General features: G+C 42.6%; 1 long non-coding RNA gene across 1 annotated transcript; it reads left to right on the top strand.

The window, feature by feature from the left end:
* Window positions 1-9,001, top strand: LOC122369704. Its single transcript, XR_006254456.1, has 3 exons — window positions 1-159; window positions 3,726-3,846; window positions 8,511-9,001. It is a non-coding gene; the product is annotated as an uncharacterized LOC122369704 (long non-coding RNA).
* The last annotated feature ends 2,197 nt before the right edge of the window (window positions 9,002-11,198 follow it).

Genomic DNA, 11,198 nt, shown 5'->3' with positions numbered 1-11,198 from the left:
TTGGGCCGCGATCTTGAGGGACATTAACACCAATTAACACTGTGGGTTGTTAACTTACTCGGTTCAGTTTCGCGCCAAATGCAGCGCCGCGTGGGCCTCAGTCGCCATCTTTGTGCGATCCAGGGAGGTCGTGTCTGTGCTGCGTGTGACGTCTTGTTGGTAAGTACAAGTGATGCTTGCTCCAAATTTTTCTTAGCAATAACATCAGTGATATTAAATGCCTTTTAGGCGTGGTTACATAAATATTATCCGTGTAGTGACTAGTGTGGCGTTATGGATGGAAAGGAGGAGCCCTCGGCCCTGATTCTCATTCTGCCACTCCACCACTGGTGGCTATGTGTGCGTTTGTAAACATGCTACTTACATGAATAATTTTGACTGTACCTTTTCAACTTTTGCCATGTATCTACCAGCTAGTTATAATTAGCCTGCCTGGTTTCTCTCTTGCCCTCTCTCTCTCTCTCTCGCTCTCTCTCGCTCTCTCTCTCTCTCTCTCTCTCTCTCTCCAGTCGGTGACACACCAGGGAAATAAGCTAAAATTAGAGCGCTCTATTTATTGCTCCCGCTACTTCACCGTCTCCCATAGGGTCCTGTGTTGAGCTGGTGTCGAGGCTCTAAAAATGACGCCGATTTTTGCACCCTTCTCACGAAAACCGCTCGGACCGCCTGGAAACTAATTGTTCCGCTCTAAAAATTTCATGATCGACGGGAAAATGAATGAGAAAAAGATTGGTCCTGAAATAATTCTGAACTCCCTGTAGAACATATCGAAATATGGTTGCAAACTAGGAGCATGTCAAAATCGACAAAACGATACAAATAAACTTACCGGGATTTTTTTATTTTCCATGCATCTGTGTATGAAATCAGTCGGTTTTTCGGAAAGATAATCTTCTGTTTAATAAATAATTCCACAATTGCAATCGAGAAAAAAAACATTTCTGCTGTGACGGCAGTTTTGGCATTGTGCCAGTAGTGTGGCGTGCGCGGTGCTGCGTGGTCGTCGGGACGGAGTTGTGAGTATTTTCGGTGTTTTAAATGGTTGATGGCCATTTGAACCAGCTTTATATTATTTCCTACAAATTTTTGCATCAAATTATTGCTTTGAAAGACCATTGAAACCCCTTATCTCTTCATGAAACACGATCATATTTATCGTCGACGAAAATGGCGCGGGACCCCATGTGCGTTCCGATCGAAATAAATCGTAAATTAAATGATATTCGATGATAAGTATCATATTCTAGTGACACATTTTCATAAAATAAGGCATAAACTTTGCAAGGAAGTCAACATTGGATGATTGGATTCTTATTTTGCTCACATATCCTTGTGTAGTCAAATGGCTCAATTGTTAGATAAATGTAAGCATATGTTTTGGCTTGATGTTTGCTGTGAAACCACCCAGCCACTTGCTGGTTGAGTGGTTTTTGATAATAACCTGATATTCATTTCTCCTTTTCCTTAAAAGAAACTAAAATTCTTTTCAAAGTAATCCATTTTTAGGAAAGGCGGCTTGCTCATTGACATTTCATGTTCTTGTTTTGTTATTGCTGGCAGTATTTTGATACAATAATGCAATATGAATTTTTTGCAATAATAAAACCTAAGACAAACCTAGTTAATGCGTCAATCAAACACCCAACAGAAAGATTGTGAGTCCTTGTGACGTGAAGTAGAACATTCTATGAATGTGTTACCTATATAGAATATGCCAAATTTTAAATTAATTATACTGATATCTGAGCATGTGAATTATGCCACAATATAATTTCATTTTCTGGTTTTGAAATAGCGGGCAGTATTTTACTTCAACAAATGTAATATACATGGAATACATGTTGTTATGTTAATGTTAAAAGTTTAATAACAGCAAACAGAAGGGGCTGTTTCAGCAGATAATGTTTGTACCTTATGCATTACCTTTCTTTTCTGCAGGACCATGCTTCCGCTGGGTGGTAGACATTTGCCTCCTGAAGAAGTTGAGCAACATGAAGACCACCAGATGAGGTGTCTGCAGTTCATGTGGAACTCTGCAGACTACAAGTGTTATGCCAACCACAACCAAAGTGCTGTGATCATGGAGGCATGAACCTCATGACAACACTTCAGATTTGCAGTTGTACCAAAGTGTGATTCAAACCACCTGTGGCATCTCACTCAATGTGTGAACAGTGTGATCATTGTGCAGTGTTCAGCTGCAACTAAGACATTTATTAGTGACTTGTTTTGCAATTAGCCACCAAAAGCATTTTTGGGCTGGCTGCTGTAATTTGTTGTGCACTGCGCAATAGTGGTAGTGTTTTGTCACTTGTCAAGTTGTCAGTTGTGCATGTTGCATGTTTCTCTTCCCTCGGCCCTCATTATCAGTTAAGTGGTGAATTGGCATCACTCAGTCTCCCCAGATCTCCATTGACTGTCTGTCAACCACCTAACTTGAGATGGTATTTGCTAATAGTGTCAGAAAAGAAGTGATTGTAGACATTTTTAGGAATATGAGCTCCGTTTCATGCGTGTTGCGGTGGTCATTTTGTCACTTGTCCCATAGTGTAATAAATGGAAACTGTTGTTCCCTTTTCAAGGTACTCGCGGATGCAGAAAGCGTTGGGCCTAATTATTAAACGCACCCTTCTATCAGCGAAGCACGAAATCGACAAATATCATCCTTTTTAGAGCAGGAGGAAACGAAAACTTGTGAACATAGCTGTACCTACAACAGTGCATAAGGAATTGGAATTCTGGGAGTTTTTGAAATTCGGAGAAACTCAAGTTGTCGACAGGTATGCCCCCTTGTACGTCAAAGACTGCCTAAAAAACAAACGTCTACAAATGAAGGCAGTATTCGTATGTTCGTTGTAATTGCAGCAGCCTAGCAGTAGCAACATGCATTGCGGTCCGATGGCGAATTACACTCGTGCTAAAAAAAAACTATGCCGGTAACTGCCAACGTACTTAGGTCGTAGGTGAGGAGAGGAAGGGTTATGTCAAATGTCAACATCAAAGAAATGGCTGCATCTGAGCTGTGCCTATTGTACATAATTCAACCAATCTATGCATTTCGTTTCTTGCTAGCTACTCATGCTTTCACTCCTGCTTCAGAGTAATTATCCCATATTGTACGTCTTAAGATATTGATTTCTATGGCAGTTCGCAATTGCTAGCCACGTCTCACCTCAGTTTGGTGGCCCCGCATCGGCCCACTCGGCCGCTCTAAAATTGACTTACGGAGGAGGATGGTGGCTTTTATTTTAGCTTCTCCGCTGACTGCGGGGAGCGCCGTCGCCGAGGTAGGAGCAATAATTAGCTTAAGTTTGGGACTAATTTCCACGCTTAATTAACATTTTAATGTTATTTTAATTAATTCATGTTAATCTTTGACGCATTCTCTTTCTATTGATACCATCCACCGGCCTGAGAAGTACTGCCTTGCTGCGTAAGGGCCGATAAAAGATCACGCTTTTAGGGGTATCTCTTCAACATGGGGCAGGAGCAATAAAAAGAGCACTCTAATTTTAGCTTATTTCCCTGGTATGTCACCAACTGTCTCTCTCTCTCTCTCTCTCTCTCTCTCTCTCTCTCTCTCTCTCTCTCTCTCTCTCTCTCTCTCTCTCTCTCTCTCTCTCTCTCTTTTCCATGGTACCTCCCTCTGCTTTTCTATTTGTCTGTGGATAAGAAGTAGGTAGACATCTGTTTGGCTGCGAACTGACACAATTTATTTATTTCAGAATACGGCTCAAGATGAGCAGAATGAAGGTAAATCTCCAAGTCCCACAGTCAGAGCTCAAGACTGTGAGGCAGGACTTCATTCCTTGATGAATGCGGCTCAACTGCTAACAGGATAAGAAGGTATTGTCCTATTTCTGCCGATTTATTATTTCACATATCACAAATCACAATTAGTGTCTGCATGGGACTCTGTTGTATTTTAGTAAACTAGGGTCTTGCCTTCTATAATATGAAGCCGATATTGAAAATTAAAATCACATGTTTAACATATTTATTATCGTCAAAAGCATAACCGATTAGTGCGATTACCCAAATCCGACGAGAGCCCGGGCGCCCCGGCGCCCCGCTCTACCCCTGCGCTCTCCCTCTCTCGTCCCGCTCCCGTGGTCAGCTGTCCCGCTGTCCAAGCGCCAGGCCGTTGCCATAGCGACGGCTGACGGCCTCCTCCGGCGGACGGATCCGGACGCCGAAACTCAGCCGTCTGTATTTTGATGGTTCTTAAATATAGGTATCTTGTTTTGATGTGCATTGGCTATTGGGTTGATCAGGGTTGATGTTGGACGTTACCGATAATAGGTATAAACTATAGAGTCGATGGTGAACTTACCTAATCGCCAAGTATGTGTTAGTTTATAAACGTTGGCCTTTCGTGTAGAGTATAATGGCAGGGAATGGCCATTTAGAGGTCAAGGGACGGTCACTTCAGTAAAGGGTGCGGGCTTAACCCGCGACCCCCGCGACCCGCTGGGGAGTGGGAGGCACCCCTGTTGTTTTACGCTGATAACTCAAAAACGGCCGCGATTTTTAACTCGCCGATTCTAGTACTCCTCCGGACATCAATTTCACTCAACTCCTGAAAAATGCGTCCTAGGTCACCTCGGGTCATGAGTTATGGGGGTCAAACTGAGGTCATGTTCGGACATTTTCCGTCTAAAAAATAAAAAGGTCGTTCACGGGAATAAATCACAAAATAGATTTTCAATCAAAAGACTCAAAAATCGCACATTAGGTACAAAATGCATGACAAAGGAAACTGCTACCACAAAATTTCCGAAAAAGAAATATCAATATTTTCATATTTCTACACTCAAAACTCCTCCAGTTTTTTTTTTTAATTTAGGGAAGTTAAAAACGGAGCATATGTCGGAGAGATCCTTATTCCTTATTGCCTTTACAGGGTGTCTCAAAAAAGTGTCACAGTTTTGAACATCTCCCGTTTCGTAGCCATACACATCCTAAAAATTTACAAAATATGTGTCTGTAAAACTGCCAGTGATATAGTTATTTGAAAGACTAAAAAATAAAAAGCGACTGTTCTTGTGACGTCCGATTTTTTTCAGCACTTGTTAGGTACTGAAAGTAGTCTAGAGTAATATCTACGATACTTGCCCCTCTCTTCCTGACTAAATAGGTATCAACGTTTTGTCGTCTCTTTTAAATGATAAGTCACTTTAATAAAATGTTTGTCATTATAGACTGCTACAATTTGACCTTGCTTGCCGTCCTGCGATGTCATAGGTCAAAGAAAAATGACGTCGGGGAGACGCGTCGAATAGCCTATAAGTTGACCCGAAAAGGTCAACTTAAAAATTTGACCTCAGGTCAAGGTCACGGAAAAGGTCTTGTTGCAAGTCATTCGATTCGTATTGTTAACCCGCGCCCCGTAGGGCTACCGGCGGACCCTACCACCCGTAGGGGGGGGGCCGTATCGGCCCCCCCCCCTAAGATCTCGGAAAGTTACCGGCCGATTTTCAAAATTCAAACGGCGTTCGATAGCCCCACCCGAGAACTACCTTGTGACCAAATTTCATTGACCTAGGTCAAACCGATGACGTCACAGGTCAGGTCAAAGGTCAGATTTTCACCGTTCACAGGCAATTCAAGAAATGTGCTGTGAAAGCGAGTAAATTGGTAATTTATTGAAAACCATCGATGGTACATTGTTCGTCAAACACATACTTTGCTATCTGAGGTCACTGATACCAGGTCAGGTCACAGCGAGGTCAGGTCACCGGGGGTCACAATATGAACGTGTCGTGTGATACATGTTTTATGGTCAATTTTTTTACATGACAAATGCGATTATGTGGGTTAGGCAGCCTTTGGGGCCAGCCTAGGTCACGTTTTTGTGAAGGTCAGGTCAAGGTCAGGTCAAATTAGGTCAAATTTCAAAGTTGATATTTTTGCATAAAATGGGTATCGATTCGATGCAGCTCGTCACGGGGAGTCTAATGGTGGTCTTCGTTTTGCTCTACGAGTTCTAGAATTGCCAAAAATTGAGTTTGAAAATTTGACGTCATCATTTTTGAACAGTTTTTTCGCTATAACTTGGCCAAAAAACGAGGTATCTATCTGAAATTTGGTATGTAGATAGAAGACGATAGGCACTATCACATATATTCCGGTTTTTTCGAAACTCAAAAAACTTTTTGGATTTTTTGGCGAATATATCCAAAAAAAATGCTTTTTTGATTTTTGGGGGTCAAAACTCATAAATTTCAAAAATTCGAGATAGCAGTTTTGTAGCCCTGTCAATTCTACACCTTTTATGTCTTGATCATTTTTCTGTATCTTCAAAGCTGTAGTCCTGACAGGTCTTCTCGCGAAGGTCTTTTTTCGGTCGAAAATGACAGAACATGACGTCACTCTGACGTCATTTGTGGCCAACCTATCATAGCCTCTGGAAAAATTTTTGGTCACAATGTGTAAAATTGATGCCCGGAGGGGTCCTGAAAGTTTGGTGGCGATATCTCCAGCCGTTTAGGAGATATCGACCGAAAAGGACAGGGGGGGCCGTTTCGGCCCCCCCCCCCCTACGGGGCGCGGGTTAAGCTGAACACATTCCTGGTGTCTTCAGAAACTGTGAGACGGTTCGTGACCTGAGATGACCTCAGAGGCATTAACCCGGCAGTTGCTGGGGTATTTCGCCACACACCGTTTGCTGGGGGGGGGGGGGGCGTTAAACGCCCCCAGCCGATAACTCGAGAACCAATAGGCGCAGCGAAACGCACGAGGCGGCAAACGAAAGAGCGCGACGAGACGCTTCAGATGAGTACTTTAAAGTTGAATTTTGAGGTCACAGGTCGGGTCAAGGTCAGGTCAAACACCTGAAATCGGGCTTTCAGTAGCATGGACTTCAGGACTTCGCAATGGGCGCCTCTCGTCACAAACTCTGTCAAAACGGTACACAATCCATCATATAAAGCCTACAAGAGTGTCAGCTCCATGTAGGGGTCAGTCAAGTATAGGTCAGGGTCAAGGTCAGGTCAACCGGGTAGGCACATATCCCCGAAAATCAAAACTGATATTCGCAGCCTGTGACACATGTTTTATGGGTAATTAGGGGCGTAGAACACGATGGTGACATTCATTTTATCATGTGTGTACGTGTTTGGCTCAAAAAGTTAAATTTAAGAAATGCATGTATCAGGGTCGTGAAGCAGTCACGAGAAATTGCCAAGATTCAGTTCAAGATTTTGGAAAATGCGGAATGATAGTCAATAATCGAAGATAGCCATTTGATTGTTCATGGTATTGGCAGTCTAATGGCGTTTACGGCATGTCTGTATGTCTATTCTATGATTTTATATGATTTTTTGAACATATGCCGTTTTTGGTCGAAAACTCAGAAATCATGACGTCACTAAAACCTCGATATCTCAAAAAATTTCCAACCGATTTTTTTGAAACTTTGTCACAATAAACTTCGATCAATTTCCTACAGGTACCCGAAATTTGGCGCGCCTGCGGCGCGCCGTTTTTGGCCCGGCGAAAAAAGTGGGGGCGTTTAACGCCCCCCCCCCCAGCAACTCGCGGGTTAAAGGGGGTCACAGGTGCAATTTTCCGGTTCATTGTGCCATGTTCATCTGTGTCCCGATGTTTGAGGGTATTTACGGCCAAAAGAAGCGGATTTCAATTTTCTTCCATTGACTAAAAGTCAATGGAGGGGTCACAAAATCGACCTGACCTTACGTCACAGATATCAAAATTCCGAGAAATGCAAATTGTTCATAATGACAAGCTCTGCATGCAATAGCATGAGTTTCAAACTTCTGGGATGTACGAATTAGAGTTGCAAAGTTTTCCCAATGGGCTGCTACCGGCACCGCCCCGCCCCACAAACATTTTCTGGGATACCGGCATGCTACCACGCCCCAAGCAAAAAAAACCGCCAAATTACCGGCATACTAAAAAACCTGCATTCTTGATTCTGGCTTACCCCTACATGAGATGCCACATTTTGGCAATTTCAGTAACCGCCCCACCCAACAGCCACCCATTGTCCAACTTATTACAATTCAATAGCCTCTTAGTGTCCAAAGTTTGAATCATATGCTGATAATTTTTTTTGTGCAAAATCAAAAATACCGGCATGCTACCGGCAAGACATGCCAGATACCACGAAAAAACCTGCGGTAGTGAAAAATTACCGGCATGCCGGTAGTGCGGTAGGGAAATTTTGCAACTCTAGTACGAATATACTTTAGAAATGACTGAATCACAAAGTTTAAAGAGGCATGATCACTTAACTTGGACTGTGACCTGACCTTATGTGACCCGGGATCGAAAATATTACTCACGATGTGAAATTGATGTATTATAAGCTATACCAAGTTTCGCAGCGCTGCTCGCCGATTTTTTTTACACTCGCAAAAAAACTGGCAGGTGTGGCCAACGCTCCCCCCCCCCGACCCCCCACCCATGCGAAGGTTAGAGTATGTATCATAATGCCGTTCATTCATGCACTTCGTCATTTACTGACATTATTTTTTTTCTTATTTCAGACACGAACCAGAAGTTGGACGCTTTTTAGAATTTCCTCTCGTACCGCTATAGTGTCATGGGTGGAGGGGAGCGAGGCTGCCATCTCCGAAGACAACACGCCTCTGAGTGTGCGCCTCCTAGTTTGTGCGGCAATGTTCCCCGTGTTCAATGAGAAAATTCAATGCCCCAGCGGTCAGAACTCCCAGCTAGTATTGACGCAATAGCTCTCCAAATGTCGACCGGAAAGTCGTTAAAAAAATCGTTGCGACGATCGGCTCGACAAGCTGAAGACCGCGCCAGTTAATGCATGTGAAACGGCACCTCTACTCTCCCATCGCCAGGCCCAAAGACGTGTTATTCATAGGTGTCTTTCACAATACTAGTGTTGCTGATCGCGGAGGACCACTGTCCACTGCTCGTCCGCCGTGGTGTTACTTCTGATGAGGCTCAGAGCGCATGTGTATTGTTTACTGTGAACAATCTGTTGAAATATATAATGAGTAGATCTGTACTCTGAGACTTAATGAACTTGGCTAACGAGGATGTGTGTTAAAGCAAAACGAACTGTGTTACACGCCTCAATAATTATGTGGAATGAGTTGTATAAATGTATACTTCATGTCGATTTATTGCGGTTAAAGGAAGGGTGCCACCTTTTGGACACAACGCAGTTTTTACAAGATTAGCCTCACATGAACCTAAAAACCGGCTTCACTTACCTATGCTCGAGACGGTCAGCATTGAATCCGCACGTGAAGTTATCATTTGCGAGTTTTGCTGCCAGCATTCGGGCAGGCAAAAATCTTCAGCACTATTTCCTCGTCGTGTTAAGGGTATTTTATAAAACATGAAATCAGCAAAGGTATGTATAAAAGTTATACTTTTGAAGCATGTTTTATCATTTTGAAAGGGTATATTTTTTCTTTATGGTATACACTTAAAGGGACTATCCCACCTTCTAAAATGTTGTTAAAACCAGTTAAATTGTGCCCGACTTTATAGATTGGATGACCAGGAACACGGTTCTGGCATTTATTTTTCATTAAACATCGTAGGCTTCCCATATTCCAAACACAAACTTTCAAATATGTGACGTCACAGCCCAAAATTACCTCCTTCCCCAGGCCACATTACTGTCATAAAGCTGATTCTTTTTACTCTGTAGGCACCACAACAAAGTTCAGACCAAGTTTTAAGCGATTTTTCAACGAACAAACCCATTTAAATCAGAATGACTAAACGAGGTGACGTCACACTAACGGTCGCTCCATGTTGAAGATAGGGCCTTGTACAAGGCCCATTTTCAAATGAAGGGAACGAATTGCTTCAACACAAAGAGGCCGCGGGGGTTGCAACCTAGATAGATAGTGGTTTCTGAACCTCGCCGCAAACTTGGCTATCTCAACTCAAACCCCATGTTAAAGGTGGGATAGTCCCTTTAAGTTTTAAAATTTTAATTGGGAAGTTTTTCTAGTAAGTTGCATGAAGGGTGAAGGGTTCCATAGATCTCTTAAGCATTGTAAAGGAAAAACCTTTACTCGACTTATTTGATGTTCTTTTGACGTATCTTACTTAGTTCAACTTACTTACTACAACTAAGTTCAAATCATGTTTTCTTCTTCCTTTTTATTTGTTCATCTTTTTGTCTCAGTTGCGCCATCAATGCAAATGGCAGAATGATATGTTGCCATGACAACAGGATATGCCAGCCGTCCTAGCTGCCACATCAAACGACCTTGAGTTGTAGTGGTGATATAAACAACGATCTTTTTTTTGGCCAATGTATTAAATGCAATGTTTCGGTTTTTTGTATATTGTGGACGCGCTAACCACGTCTAAAAATTCAAATAAGTAAAATAGATTCATAGAACAAAAATTTCGGAAGGTGGCACCCTTCCTTTAAAGACGTTACCTCTGTTTAAACGCGGCTGGGCCTGTTACAGCCCCGTTTGCATCAAAGAAGGTACGCCTTTCATCGCAATAAGTCCACATGAATTATATATTCATATATTCACTCAACGTGATCATTGAATCGTGTAATGCAGCTCATTTTGCGTTAATATACATTCTAAAAGGAGGTACTGGACGGGAAGTATATGAACACGAACCGAGCTACGAAACACGTTACACGTTTATGGCGAGTTTACTAACATCTAATTTCCGGATATGTTAACACAAATAAGTTTATGTAGCCGATAATTATCCGAGCCCAGAAACACCAGTGGTGTTATTGAACACTTAACATCTTTAATGCGAGCTATTTTACACGTTATTCGATACGCTAGAAACATGTTGGCGAGTTATCGAACTCGGTAACATGTCTTTATCGAGTTACGGAACACCACTTTTTGGAAAGTCAAAACTCATACCGAGTTATGTAGCACGGATTTACCGTGTATGAGAAAACACGGTGGCGTGTTATGAGATACGGCTGTACCGAGTCGTTTTTGGCCATATAACACAAAACGTGTAATCATTTTTTACAGTGCAGTGTCCATCTTCGGAGCAGATAACGTCAATTCCATCAGACAGTTGGTCTGATTTCGGCGCACAGAGGCCAGGCGTCAGTGCACGCAACTGTCCCACTTCGCGGGCTTGTAGAGATGTTTGGGTAAGGGGTTCAGTTGGGGTGCCAGTTGTGCATCTGAATTGGCCATGTTTTGAAGGCCGAGTTAAGGATGGCAAAATTCATTTTTTAAACCGCAATA

This window comes from Amphibalanus amphitrite, unplaced genomic scaffold, assembly GCF_019059575.1.
Source record: "Amphibalanus amphitrite isolate SeventyFive unplaced genomic scaffold, NRLGWU_Aamphi_draft 001064F_arrow, whole genome shotgun sequence".
NCBI lineage: Eukaryota > Metazoa > Arthropoda > Thecostraca > Balanomorpha > Balanidae > Amphibalanus > Amphibalanus amphitrite.
This window is presented reverse-complemented; position numbering and strand designations above follow the sequence as displayed.